This window comes from Oncorhynchus tshawytscha, unplaced genomic scaffold, assembly GCF_018296145.1.
Source record: "Oncorhynchus tshawytscha isolate Ot180627B unplaced genomic scaffold, Otsh_v2.0 Un_contig_493_pilon_pilon, whole genome shotgun sequence".
Lineage (NCBI taxonomy): Eukaryota > Metazoa > Chordata > Actinopteri > Salmoniformes > Salmonidae > Oncorhynchus > Oncorhynchus tshawytscha.
In genome coordinates, this window is record NW_024609361.1 from 35329 (window position 1) to 50662 (window position 15334).

The 15334-nt window shown below is 41.0% G+C and overlaps 1 protein-coding gene and 1 long non-coding RNA gene across 2 annotated transcripts in view; both read left to right on the top strand.

The window, feature by feature from the left end:
* Window positions 1-430: 430 nt before the first annotated feature.
* LOC121844661 lies at window positions 431-2056 on the top strand. The gene is made up of 2 exons (XR_006082096.1): window positions 431-767; window positions 1939-2056. It is a non-coding gene; the product is annotated as an uncharacterized LOC121844661 (long non-coding RNA).
* Window positions 2057-11575: 9519 nt separating this feature from the next.
* Window positions 11576-15334, top strand: part of LOC112239338 (B-cell receptor CD22-like) — a 43503-nt gene continuing 39744 nt past the window's right edge. Inside the window, exon 1 of the mRNA XM_042314993.1 lies at window positions 11576-11629. The gene's annotated coding sequence lies outside the window, so the exon portion shown is untranslated. The remainder of the gene's footprint in view (window positions 11630-15334) is intronic.

Genomic DNA, 15334 nt, shown 5'->3' on the forward strand with positions numbered 1-15334 from the left:
TAAACCCAGAATCTAACGACAAGAACTTTCCACAAAAACTGTAGATATCTGAATTAGGCAGCCTCGATGTCCAGTTATATTTTATATAACTATATTTTGTTATCTGTCAGAAAGAATCATCAAACGTGTGAGACTATTGCGTTTCAGGTAAGACCAAAATGCAGACTGTGTTGACGTAACAATGTTTACTACAGCAACAGGGGCAGGCAAACGTCAGGTCAAGACAGGCAGAGGTCGATAATCCAGAGTAGTGGGGCAAGGGTACAGGACGGCAGGCAGGCTCAGGTTCAGGTCAGGCAGGCTCAGAGTCAGGACAGGCAAGGGTCAAAACCAGAAGGGCGAGAAAAAGAAAGACTGGGAAAAGCAGGAGCCGAGACAAAACGCTTTTTGACTTGACAAACAAGACGAACTGACAACAGACAAACAGAGAACACAGGTATAAGTACACAGGGGATAATGGGGAAGAAGAGCGACACCTGGAGGAGGGTGGAGACAAGCACAAGGACAGGTGAAACAAATCAGGGAGTGACAGAGACTATATATGAAGTCTAACAACAATAGTTATTCTATCTGTTCTATTATATTGTAATAGTTTATATGATATTGTTAGATCTGTACTCTGACTGACAACCCCACCTACATCTGGTATAGGAATGGACACAAAGTAAAGGAGGACACTTCCAGCCAGTACTCAGACTACCTTAGAGACCCAGACAGTTACTCCTGTGCTGTAAAAGGCCATGCGTACCTCCACTCTCCTGCAGTGTGTGAGTGTAGATTGAACGACAGTATTCCTCCTCATTAGACTATATTCATTCATGTTGGTGAATTACACATCTGAAACACTCATCACACAGAAAGATCTGAGAACAGAATACACTAAAACACTACATATTGTCATGTTATTGTTTAAGGTGTCCGTGGTCAGAACTGTTGGAGTGTGACTTACCCCCACAAGGAAGTCTGTGCCTTGAAGGGGTCAACAGTGGATATATCCTCCACGTATGACAGTGGTGATGCTACGATCACATCATCACACTGGTTTAGTTCTAAACAGAGTTCCAGCTGGAAGGATGAGTTGATCCCTGAGGACCTAACCACAGACTCAGGGTATGCAGGTCGTGTGGAGTATGCAGGAGAGAAGGAGAGAGGTCATTCCATCCTGAGAATCACAGATCTGAGAGAGGAGGACTCTGCTGAGTACAAGTTCATATTCAACACACAGACATCAAGATGGGGACACAGTTTCCCTGGAACAACTCTGACTGTCACAGGTAACACTGCACTCACAACCTTCAGGTGAATGTGACTCCTGCCTGGTGATTCAACACTTTCCCCAAATTCCAGAAATCCTAGTTGGAGGATTAATTCGTTCTGATTCTGGGAATATTCTTGAAAACATGGGGATTTTGGGAGAGTTACCAGAATTGTTGAACCCTGTTCCTGCCACAGTGACAATGCAGCTGTGGGTGTTTTTTATTTTTTACATTGATACAATAGGAACCATCTGTGTAGGAAAGTCTTTGTTTATTGTAATAGATCAGGTGATTCAGGGTTTTAATGATGTTTTTACTCCAGGTCTTCAGGTGCTGTTTCACGAGACCAAGTACCTGATCCTAGACCCAGTCTGCAGTGAGGATGCAGGCAGATACGCCTGTGCTGTAAACGGCCAGGAGGATCTCGCCTCTGCTGAAAAGACCCTCACTGTCAGATGTGAGTAGATGGGATATAATTCTAGAACTACACGCTGATTATACAAAACATTTAGAACACCTGCTTTTTCCATGACATAGACCAGATTTCCACAACTGGTGGTCCACAGGCCAAATTTGGCTTGCGGGTGGTTTTATTTGCCCCCCCCCCGCAAGCAAGGTAAGAGTGCACATTGTTGCATTATACTATGTGTACTCTTACCTTTTCTGTCATCCTCTTTACTAGATGGCCCAAAGAACACCTCAGTGTCAGTCAGTCCCTCTGGTGAAATAGTGGAGGGCAGTTCAGTGACTCTGACCTGCAGCAGTGATGCCAACCCACCTGTGGACAAATACACCTGGTACAAGAAGAACGTAACCTCACCAAAAGCATCAGGACAGAGTTACAACATCACTAACATCATCTCTTCTGTGAGTCACCATCTACTACTATATGAAGAGGTGAGACAGCCATTTACATGAACTCTATTCGTAACATATCAACTTCCACTAGAGGTCAGTAGAGAGCAGAACTCACTCCGTCCCTCATTACAGGAGACACACAGGAGGAAGTGATGACACATCAGACACACAGGTAAATGTCAAAAACCAAAGTTATTTCAATACCAATACAGCAGAAACAGACAGGAAGCAAATTAATTAATGTATTTGTGTTTTATGCAGTATTGCGTATTTGTGTTTCTGTGTCTCTCTCCACAGAGTGTCCATCCTGATCCTAACAGTGACACGTACACAGCTCTGAACATGAAGACCAGGTCACCAGAGTATGACACCCTGGCAGTAAGTCTCTTATAATGCAGTTTGTGTGTCCGTGTACATACAAGTGTTAGAGGGAGTGGTTTGTAAAGTGTTCATTCAATGTGTCTTCTATCAGAATGTGAGGGACTTCGCAGTGACCTTCGCAGTGACACAGCCCCTCAGATAGATACTGAGCTCTCCGATTATGAGAACTGAAGAGACCCACCACAGAACCTGGACTGAAGAGACCCACCACAGAACCTGGACTGAAGAGAACCACCACAGAACCTGGACTGAAGAGCAACAGCATCAAACCAAAGCTAGGCCTCACAATGCTATTCTCTTACTATGATATTGCTTTCTTATCTAGAAGGTTTAAGACAATGAGCTTTAACTTTTGAGTAAATGCTGGAATTTAGATGGTTCTCCTAATGATAAATACAGTATGTGCACTACCATTCAAAAGTTTGGGGTCGCTTAAAATGTCCTTGTTTTTGAAAGAAAAGCAAAAAATTTTGTCTTAAAATAGCATCAAATTGATCAGAAATGCAGTGTAGACATTGTTAATGTTGTAAATGACTATTCTAGCTGGAAATGGCTGTTTTTTAATGGAATATCTACATAGGCGTACAGAGGCCAATTATCAGCAACCATCACTCCTGTGTTCCAATGGCACGTTGTGTTAGCTAATCCAAGTTTATCATTTTACAAGGCAAATGAATCATTAGAAAACCATATTGTAATTATGTTAGCACAGCTGAAAACTGTTGTCTGATTAAAGAAGCAATGAAACTGGCCTTCTTTAGACTAGTTGAGTATCTGGAGCATCAGCATTTGTGGGTTCATTTACAGGCTCAACATGTCAACTTATCTGTTTCCTATCTGTAGATTGTATTGCTTCTTTTTTATGGGATTTTGCCAATTCCAGATTTTTATAACATATAAAGTATTGGCTTGTCTTAGTGACACAAAAATGAATAATATTGATACGCTCTTTTAAATATTTGTATCTCTGGAGTTGTTCCTGATGTGTTAAAATATGTTTTACTTTGTATTGCTGTCAGTCATTACTGGTCATTTTATATTTTATATTATGTAATACCATATTGTTCAGTGTCATGATATTCCTTGTTTCATTATCAAATTATTCATTAGGTATTTTAGATACATTGAATACAGTATAAGCATCATGTTGTAAATAAGCTCAAAGGTAGACAATAAATAGACAACAAATACATGTATGATTTTGTTAATTTACATTGAATCATAACTACATCCATTCAGCTCATTTCTTGTATTTCTGCCCATTGGATACATGATGGTGCCATTGAACCACATAACTATGAGTGGCTAGACACACACACACACACACCCTACACCTACCTAGACGTTGCCAGATTCTTTCCCAGTAGTTCAGACAATGTACGGGTGTGTTGTTGTGGATGCCTATGTCAGTTTGCATGGGTATGTTGCTCCCTAGACTACTGCAGGAGTACTCTAATGTAAGATGTCAAACAGATTAACTAGGTGGTAAAGATCTGGATGGACTATTTCTATTTTCATCTAAATTCTTTGATTCTTTGGGAATGGTTCATACTGGTGTCTGGAGCTCTACCCCTCTGCACTTTTAAGACGCTCTGAAGTCCATCCAGCTCGCCCCTGATTGGCCAAAGGGATACTTCCTCAAGGAGAGTGCACTGATGGGGTTAAAGGTCAGTGTCTGAGCTCTCTACTGTGAAAGTGGACATTGCTGACTGTGTGTGTGTCTGTCGGTGAAATCTGACTCTCAATCTCTTCTTCCTCATCTTATCTCCCCCTCTCTTCCCCCCTGCTCTCTCGCTTCATCTTCCCTCTCTCCCCCATCCTCCCATCCCTCCCCTCCTCCCATCCCTCCCCTCCTCCCATCCCTCCCCTCTTCTCTCTCCAGCTGTATGGTGAGGCAGAAAGGGCCATGGATCAGGTGTTAAAGCTGGATCAGGACTGAGATGAGTCCTCCACTGAGGTCTTCAACTGCAAGGTCCTGCAGATCATGGTGAGGGGAGACAGGGGTCAGGCTCCAGCATAATGGAGTTGGTGGTAGTAGAGTTGGATAACTCAAGCTGAGGTTTGGTCTTCTGTCTCTCTCTCTCTCTCTCTCTCTCACTTTTTCATGTAGAACCTGGGTTTTGAGGAGGGGCAGAGATTTTTGCAGGACTCCAGTGGTGGACCTCTCCTCCCCCCAGGACTCCAGTGGTGGACCTCTCCTCCCTCATGACTCCAGTGGTGGACCTCTCCTCCCCTCAGGACTCCAGTGGAGGACCTCTCCTCCCCTCAGGACTCCAGTGGAGGACCTCTCCTCCCCTCATGACTTCAGTGGTGGACCTCTCCTCCCCTCATGACTCCAGTGGTGGACCTCTCCTCCCCTCAGGACTCCAGTGGTGGACCTCTCCTCCCCTCAGGACTCCAGTGGTGGACCTCTCCTCCCCTCATGACTCCAGTGGTGGACCTCTCCTCCCCTCAGGACTCCAGTGGTGGACCTCTCCTCCCCTCAGGACTCCAGTGGTGGACCTCTCCTCCCCTCAGGACTCCAGTGGTGGACCTCTCCTCCCCTCAGGACTCCAGTGGTGGACCTCTCCTCAGGACTCCAGTGGTGGACCTCTCCTCCCCTCATGACTCCAGTGGTGGATCTCTCCTCCCCTCAGGACTCCAGTGGTGGACCTTATAAACAGTTTGTTATTTTGTTATTGATCCAAATGGATGAGGACATGATTGGGACATATGAAGAGAGACAGGAGGCTGCAGTAATGTTGAGATGCCAGTAGGAGGAGCTCTAGTCTAGAACACTGGAACCTTCAGTAGCACTTTGATGGAGATGATGAGGAGTGATGGGTCACATCTTGTGAGGAAACACATTCAGAAACCATATAGAACAGTCAACACTTTGTTGTGGATCTGTATTTAAAGAAAAGACTACATTGGAAATGGGCTGCATTTAGCCCCTTTTAAACATGTAGGCCCACTCCTCAAATGAAGAAATGTAAATAGCTATGCAGTCTTTAGCAGTACATCCAGTACATCCCTTTCTGACATGCTGTTGATGCATGTGATTGTCTTAAATCCCTGACTAGGCTACTTTCACAATGTGTCAGTCACTAAAATCACACTTCTTGTTTCAATGCACTGCTACACCAGTAAGTTGACTCACTTACTCTGTAAGTATGGTTGACGAGATCATTAAATATATACAGTACCAGTCAGAAGTTTGGACACAACTACTCATTCAAGGGTTTTTCTTTATTTTTACTTTTCTCTGCGTTGTAGAATAATAGTGAAGACATCACAACTATGAAATAACACATATGGAATCATGAAGTAACCAAAAAGGTGTTCAACAAATATATATATATATATATATATATATATATATATATATATATATATATATATTATATATATATAGATTTTATATTTGAGATTCTTCAAAGGAGCCACCCTTTGCCTTGATGACAGCTTTGCACACTCTTGGCATTCTCTCAACCAGCTTCATGAGGTAGTCACCTGGAAGGCATTTCAATTAACAGGTGTGCTTTGTTAAAAGTTCACTTGTGGAATAGATTTCCTTCTTAATGCTTTTGAGACAATCAGTTGTGTTGTGACGAGGTGGGCGTGGTATACAGAAGAAGGCCCTATTTGGTAAAAGACCAAGTTCATATTATGGCAATAACTGCTCAATAAGCAAAGAGAAACGACAGTCCATCATTACTTTAAGACAAGAAGGTCAGTCAATAAGGAAAATGTCAAGAAAGTTTCTTCAAGTGCAGTCGTACTATCTAACAAAACTTACTATATCCCTTCCTTCAGTTATATTATTTGTGGTAGAATTCATTACCAAGGTCATTTCGGGCCTTCTTCCTTTCTTCCTATCGAAAGCAATGTCGGTTCGATTCCGTCACCTTCTCTGTCGCCCTTGGATCATATATCGGCCTGTTTTTTTAAAGCTCAATTCAGAGGCCGATTCTTTAAATAACGAGTCCAGGCCCATTCGTGCGCGGCTTTCGGCTCTCCCTTCGGACGACTGAGACAAGTTTGCGGAATCCGCTCGAAGGACCAATTGTTACTGTAATTTAGTTATTCCAATATGTTTTCATTAATTGAATTCCCTTAATCTATTTTATGAGAATTTGTAAGATTCTTGTTCGCATAAAATAGACGGAGACCAGTCTTTTCAATAATAGGTAACAGAATTTATTCTCGGAGCGCGCTCCCATGTTACCACGAGCAACAGTTTATATACAATAACATGACGTCATTTCATTGCTTCTAAAATGAATCTCCTCCTCCAGACCGGGACAAAGGGAAGTTTAAAAGTTCATTCAAAGTTCATTCTGACCCCCTAGCACATACACAGGACACACAACAAAACTGAATTGACTTTTGACTCCTCACCATTATCGATCACCACTTAGCTGACAGTTCTAACTAACAGAAAACCTAGGAATGCACTCACTGCCTTACCTAAAACACCCCAGAGCTCAGTTTCGTTGGTTCAACCATAGGTTAACTACCTTATCTGTTTACTTAATCCACAACCCATTCCTTTCTTCCCAGTTGGAATGGTGTTCATTAACTGTAATTACTCCTTGTCCGTGTCACACAATCCCTTCTTATGAACTCATATTGTTAATCAGATATAATAAAACTGAGTATAAGTTTACTTAGTTACAGTTCTATTTAAAATGAGAATATTGTTTATTCATTTATTCATAATATTTCTAACAACAATGCATCACCGGTTGCAAACTACCTGCCCTCAAGGTCACCTACACCACCCGATGTCATCAAGGACAACAACCACCCGAGCCACTGCCTGTTCACCCTACTATCATCCAGAAGGCGAGGTCAGTACAGGTGCATCAAAGTGGGGACCGAGAGACTGAAAAACAGCTTCTATCTCAAGGCCATCAGACTGTTAAACAGCCATCACTAACATTGAGTGGCTGCTGCCAACATACTGACTCAACTCTAGCCACGTTAATAATGTAAAAATTGATGTTATCAATTTATCACTAGTCACTTTATATAATGTTTACATACCCTACATTACTCATCTCATATGTACACTGCTCAAAAAAATAAAGGGAACACTTAAACAACACAATGTAACTCCAAGTCAATCTCACTTCTGTGAAATCAAACTGTCCACTTAGGAAGCAACACTGATTGACAATAAATTTCACATGCTGTTGTGCAAATGGAATGGAAGGTGAAAATTATAGGCATTTAGCAAGACACCCCCAATAAAGGAGTGGTTCTGCAGGTGGGGACCACAGACCACTTCTCAGTTCCTATGCTTCCTGGCTGATGTTTTGGTCACTTTTGAATGCTGGTGGTGCTTTCACTCTAGTGGTAGCATGAGACGGAGTCTACAACCCACACAAGTGGCTCAGGTAGTGCAGCTCATCCAGGATGGCACATCAATGAGAGATGTGGCAAGAAGGTTTGCTGTGTCTGTCAGCGTAGTGTCCAGAGCATGGAGGCGCTACCAGGAGACAGGCCAGTACATCAGGAGACGTGGAGGAGGCCGTAGGAGGGCAGCAACCCAGCAGCAGGACCGCTACCTCCACCTTTGTGCAAGGAGGAGCAGGAGGAGCACTGCCAGAGCCCTGCAAAATGACCCCCAGCAGGCCACAAATGTGCATGTGTCTGCTCAAACGGTCAGAAACAGACTCCATGAGGGTGGTATGAGGGCCCGACGTCCACAGGTGGGGGTTGTGCTTACAGCCCAACACCGTGCAGGACGTTTGGCATTTGCCAGAGAACACCAAGATTGACAAATTCACCACTGGCGACCTGTGCTCTTCACAGATGAAAGCAGGTTCACACTGAGCACACGTGACAGACGTGACAGAGTCTGGAGACGCCGTGGAGAACATTCTGCTGCCTGCAACATCCTCCAGCATGACCGGTTTGGCAGTGGGTCAGTCATGGTGTGGGGTGGCATTTCTTTGGTGGGCCGCACAGCCCTCCAGGTGCTCGCCAGAGGTAGCCTGACTGCCATTAGGTACCGAGATGAGATCCTCAGACCCCTTGTGAGACCATATGCTGGTGCGGTTGGCCCTGGGTTCCTCCTAATGCAAGACAATGCTAGACCTCATGTGGCTGGAGTGTGTCAGCAGTTCCTGCAAGAGGAAGGCATTGATGCTATGGATTGGCCCGACCATTCCCCAGACCTGAATCCAATTGAGCACATCTGGGACATCATGTCTCGCTCCATCCACCAACGCCACGTTGCACCACAGACTGTCCAGGAGTTGGCGGATGCTTTAGTCCAGGTCTGGGAGGAGAGCCCTCAGGAGACCATCCGCCACCTCATCAAGAGCATGCCCAGGCGTTGTAGGGAGGTCATACAGGCACGTGGAGGCCACACACACTAATGAGCCTCATTTTGACTTGTTTTAAGGACATTACACCAAAGTTGGATCAGCCTGTAGTGTGGTTTTCCACTTGAATTTTGAGTGTGACTCCAAATCCAGACCTCCATGGGTTGATACATTTGATTTCCGTGTGATTTTGTTGTCAGCACATTCAACTATGTAAAGAAAAAAGTGTTTCATAAGAATATTTCACTCATTCAGATCTAGGATGTGTTATTTTAGTGTTCCCTTTATTTTTTTGAGCAGTGTATATGGATAACATGCTACATTAGACTATATATGGATAACTGGCTACATTAGACTATATATGGATAACAGGCTTCATTAGACTATATATGGATAACATGCTACATTAGACTATATATGGATAACAGGCTACATTAGACTATATATGGATAACAGGCTACATTAGACCATATTTGATAACAGGCTTCATTAGACTATATATGGATAACAGGCTACATTAGACTATATATGATAACAGGCTACATTAGACTATATATGGATAACAGGCTACATTAGACTATATATGGATAACAGGCTACATTAGACTATATATGGATAACAGGTTACATTAGACTATATATGGATAACAGGTTACATTAGACTATATATGGATAACAGGCTACATTAGACTATATATGGATAACAGGCTACATTAGACTACATATGATAACAGGCTACATTAGACTATATATGGATAACAGGCTACATTAGACTATATATGTATAACAGGCTACATTAGACTATATATGATAACAGGCTACATTAGACTATATATGATAACAGGCTACATTAGACTATATGTATAACAGGCTACATTAGACTATATATGATAACAGGCTACATTAGACTAAATATGATAACAGGCTACATTAGACTATATATGTATAACAGGCTACATTAGACTACATATGATAACAGGCTACATTAGACTATATATGGATAACAGGCTACATTAGACTATATATGTATAACAGGCTACATTAGACTATATATGATAACAGGCTACATTAGACTATATATGATAACAGGCTACATTAGACTATATATGATAACAGGCTACATTAGACTATATATGATAACAGGCTACATTAGACTATATATGATAACAGGCTACATTAGACTATATATGATAACAGGCTACATTAGACTATATATGATAACAGGCTACATTAGACTATATATGATAACAGGCTACATTAGACTATATATGGATAACAGGCTACATTAGACTATATATGTATAACAGGCTACATTAGACTATATATGATAACAGGCTACATTAGACTATATATGATAACAGGCTACATTAGACTATATATGATAACAGGCTACATTAGACTATATATGATAACAGGCTACATTAGACTATACAGTATATAGACAGAAGCAGTCAATACAGCAGACTATGATGTCAACATTATATAATAATATGATTGTGGTATGTTGTCATACAGTGTTTGTGTGATGAAATGTGACTTTGTCAAGTAGCCAGTGTTGTGTTTCCCCACTCTATCTGATTCATTTCCAGTTTGTAGTGTTGTTGGTAGCCCAACATTATTGAGGACATTATTATTCGGATGGTGCAGTAATGTTGAGATGCCAGTAGGAGGAGCTCTAGTCTAGAACACTGGAACCTTCAGTACCACTTTGATGCAGCTGATGGAGGAGTGTAAATCGAATGTGTTTGTAGACGTCATGCATATTAATGACTTAAAGGAAGGAGAGGACAGTAAAGGAAGGAGAGGACAGTTTTGCATCAGCTACTTGTGTTCTGACTACTATAAATATGTATCAACCACAGAACTGACAATTACTAACAGTTCCCACACACTACCAGTAAGTTAATGCACTGTACAAGACCTCTCCCCTTCACTTCACTCTGTAAGTACTGTAATTACAATAAAATATATAGTTTTGAGTTATTTGTTTTTAGTAACAAGTCACATACTTGAGGGTAATGTATAATTTTACTTGTTGTTATGTTTTGAGCTGTGTTTTGGTTGTGACATCAGGGCCAGTATTCATAAAGTGTCTCAGTGTAGGAGTGTTGATCTACATAGTGATGAGATGATTAACCAGTGTAAAAAAGACATACAAATTAACACTGCTGTGTGTGTCTGTGTCTGTGTGTGTGTGTGTCTGTGTCTGTGCGTGTTGTCTGTGGTGTGTCTGTGTCTGTGTCTGTCTGTCTGTGTGTGTGTGTGTGTGTGTGTGTGTGTGTGTGTGTGTGTGTGTGTGTGTGTGTGTGTTTGATGGTTAGTCTTTAGGCTGTTTTACAGTAATACACATTTGTTCAATAAGTCTTGTTGTTGTTAATGATGATGATGATGATAATGATTTGATAAGTGATGATGATGATGATGATGATGATGATGGTGGTGGTGTGATGATGACTTTATTGTATTGTAAATTATTTTTGCTCTCATTATTTTACAATGTCAGGTTAAATAGACAGATGCAGACAGACATGCAACACGTCACACACATTACATACATAGTGATATAGACTTACAGACAGACAGTATTCACATAGACAACCATTTAGCACAATACAACACAACACAATATGAGCCTGGTTCATTTTCAGTAATGAGGCCCTGGACCCCATTTACAGTTTCTACTTCAATGTATCAGGTGGAGTTATTCACCAGCTATAGAGTGAGTTGTTGTTTATGTTTCTAAGACTGCAGGGTGGGAGATGCAACAATGTCTTGAGAACAGCAGGAAGTGTGTTGGTGGTCTTTCTCTGGTCTGTAACAGGTATGGTCTCATTCATATCTTTTAGTTGCTCTGTTTAATAATCTACAGACATTTCTAAAAGGATAAGAATCATAATGTTATTTTGGTGTGTTTTGTTAGGCGTCTCCACTTCACTTTAAATAGTTATCTTTCACACCTCACTGAGTGATGCTTATCTGTGGTTTCCATTCACACTCAAATCAGGAACTATGACAACAATGTGGACAAACCCTACTCAGTTTGAAATTGGTCCATCTTAAGGTGAAAAACTAAATGCACAACCCTCCACAGAGTTAATCATATTTTCACACGACTCTCCCCTTGTACTGTAAAACAAATTGCAGCCCTCCCCCTCACATAATTAACTCAAAATAATGTTTTCAACCACAGAGAACAAACGTAGCGACTACATTTTTTGGGGTAATGCTGTGTTCAATTGGTTGTAATCTTGGACTGAGCAGACCTTCCCATACAATTCCGATCAACTCCATGAAATACATCATTCTACCATTCCAATTCACAATATAATTTAAAAAGAAAATACCCTTTTCAAACATATTTTCCATAAATACAGGTATTTTATCAACCAGCATATTTGAGTTAGAACCAATATTACAACAAATATTATGGTTTATCTTTTTTTATGAAATTGAAATTGTAACCAGCTCTGCAATGCTTGTTTGAAAAAGACAGATACTTTGAAGGTTTCATTTTATATTCATCGAACGTTAGACATGGCAATCTGCACAAAGACAAAATGGCCATTTATCAACAAGGGATGAGCTGTTCTTAGTAATCTACTTGAGAACCATTTTGGGTTCAAGTAAAACTTTTGTATAAGTGAAGCTTTTGGAGAGTTTTAGTGCTTTTATATTTGACAATCTCAACCCACCCAGTTCATATTCATTATATAGTGACTGTGTGTTTATAAATGTGAAAATTGACTTCGCCACTTCAACATGTTTTTGTGGCACAGTTACCTCCACGCAGAGTTATTGGCCAGAAGGTTGAGGGTTCGCTGACTCAGATTTTCAACATTTTGACGCCATATTTGTATGTACAGTATATAAAATAGCATGCAACACATTTCCACCAACAGGTTTCTGTGCCAAAACACCACACAACCAAGACAGACACAAAAGTCTAATGACTTCGAGCACTTCAATATCATGGTTTTCATTTTTAAAGCCACAATCAATACTCGATCTCAGTCTGGACAAACAGAGAACACATCCCTCCTTACCTTGTAGGCCTACCCAGTATTGCAGGCTTGACAAACAGAGAACACATCCCTCCTTACCTTGTAGGCCTACCCAGTATTGAAGGCTTGACAATCAGAGAACACATCCCTCCTTACCTTGTAGGCCTACCCAGAATTGAAGGCTTGACAAACAGAGAACACATCCCTCCTTACCTTGTAGGCCTACCCAGTATTGAAGGCTTGACAATCAGAGAACACATCCCTCCTTACCTTGTAGGCCTACCCAGAATTGAAGGCTTGACAAACAGAGAACACATCCCTCCTTACCTTGTAGGCCTACCCAGAATTGAAGGCTTGACAATCAGAGAATACATCCCTCCTTACCTTGTAGGCCTACCCAGTATTGAAGGCTTGACAAACAGAGAACACATCCCTCCTTACCTTGTAGGCCTACCCAGTATTGAAGGCTTGACAAACAGAGAATACATCCCTCCTTACCTTGTAGGCCTACCCAGTATTGAAGGCTTGACAAACAGAGAATACATCCCTCCTTACCTTGTAGGCCTACCCAGTATTGAAGGCTTGACAAACAGAGAACACATCCCTCCTTACCTTGTAGGCCTACCCAGTATTGAAGGGTTGACAATCAGAGAATACATCCCTCCTTACCTTGTAGGCCTACCCAGTATTGAAGGCTTGACAAACAGAGAACACATCCCTCCTTACCTTGTAGGCCTACCCAGTATTGAAGGCTTGACAAACAGAGAATACATCCCTCCTTACCTTGTAGGCCTACCCAGTATTGAAGGCTTGACAAACAGAGAACACATCCCTCCTTACTTGTAGGCCTACCCAGTATTGAAGGGTTGACAATCAGAGAACACATCCCTTTACCTTGTAGGCCTACCCAGTATTGAAGGCTTGACAAACAGAGAATACATCCCTCCTTACCTTGTAGGCCTACCCAGTATTGAAGGGTTGACAAACAGAGAACACATCCCTCCTTACCTTGTAGGCCTACCCAGTATTGAATAAATACTTGACAAACAGAGAATACATCCCTCCTTACCTTGTAGGCCTACCCAGTATTGAAGGCTTGACAAACAGAGAATACATCCCTCCTTACCTTGTAGGCCTACCCAGTATTGAAGGCTTGACAATCTCTGAATGTCATTCAACTTGTTGGTGTTTTGTGACAGGTTTCTCTTTCCATTAATGAAATGGCTGCTGCACAGCTTATTGATTGATTTTATTTGTCAGTTGAAAAAATACATATACATGTACACACAGTTTTTTAAAAGTGACCAGCATTGTTGTTTTAAAGGATTGCACAATAAAGTCGGGGATATATTTACATTGTGGTCCCTGTGTTTTACATAAATACATTTACAATTACAGAGATACAGACACATCACATAGATACAGACACATCACATAGATACAGACACATTACATACATTCAGACACATTACAGAGATACAGACACATTACATAGATACAGACACATTACAGAGATACAGACACATTACAGAGATACAGACACATTACAGAGATACAGACACATTACATAGATACAGACACATTACAGAGAAACAGACACATTACATAGATACAGACACATTACATAGATACAGACACATTACAGAGAAACAGACACATTACATAGATACAGACACATTACATACATTCAGACACATTACAGAGATACAGACACATCACATAGATACAGACACATTACATAGATACAGACACATCACATAGATACAGACACATCACATAGATACAGACACATCACATAGATACAGACACATTACATAGATACAGACACATTACAGAGAAACAGACACATTACATAGATACAGACACATTACATAGATACAGACACATCACATAGATACAGACACATCACATAGATACAGACACATTACATAGATACAGACACATTACAGAGAAACAGACACATTACATAGATACAGACACATTACATAGATACAGACACATTACATAGATACAGACACATTACATAGATACAGACACATTACATAGATACAGACACATTACATAGATACAGACACATTACAGAGATACAGACACATTACAGAGAAACAGACACATTACATAGATACAGACACATTACATAGATACAGACACATTACATAGATACAGACACATTACATAGATACAGACACATTACAGAGATACAGACACATTACATAGATACAGACACATTACATACATTCAGACACATTACAGAGATACAGACACATTACATAGATACAGACACATTACATAGATACAGACACATTACAGAGATACAGACACATTACAGAGATACAGACACATTACAGAGATACAGACACATTACAGAGATACAGACACATTACAGAGATACAGACACATTACATAGATACAGACACATTACAGAGATACAGACACATTACAGAGAAACAGACACATTACATAGATACAGACACATTACATAGATACAGACACATTACAGAGATACAGACACATTACAGAGATAC